Source organism: Eutrema salsugineum, unplaced genomic scaffold (genome assembly GCF_000478725.1).
Source record: "Eutrema salsugineum unplaced genomic scaffold, Eutsalg1_0 scaffold_14, whole genome shotgun sequence".
NCBI classification, from domain to species: Eukaryota; Viridiplantae; Streptophyta; class Magnoliopsida; order Brassicales; family Brassicaceae; genus Eutrema; species Eutrema salsugineum.
The window spans coordinates 1,191,642-1,191,955 of NW_006256877.1; the positions used below are offsets into that span (position 1 = coordinate 1,191,642).

The following is a 314-nucleotide window of genomic DNA, read 5'->3' on the forward strand; positions in this document are numbered from 1 at the left end:
AAACTGAGAAACCAAATCTCTAGCTTCACTCAGCACAGCAATGAGAGTTTTGGTGAAGCATATGAGAGATTCAGGAGCTACACCAACCAATGCCCACACCATGGGTTTAGTGAAGCTTCTCTTCTCAGCACACTTTATAGGGAGCTCTTCCCAAGATTAGAAACCAGTTGGATACTGCTTCCAATGGGAACTTTCTGGGGAAGGAGATTCATGCTGCTTTAGAGCTAGTGGAGAACTTAGCAATGAGCAATGACACTTATGGTGAAGACTATGACAAATCAAATAGATCTGAAGGTTCAAGCTCAGAACAGAGA

The 314-nt window shown here is 43.0% G+C and overlaps 1 non-coding gene across 1 annotated transcript; it reads right to left on the bottom strand.

Annotated features, from left to right (window-relative positions):
- LOC112088797 lies at window positions 1-107 on the bottom strand. Its single transcript, XR_002900733.1, has one exon. It is a non-coding gene; the product is annotated as a small nucleolar RNA R71 (small nucleolar RNA).
- Window positions 108-314: the final 207 nt, after the last annotated feature.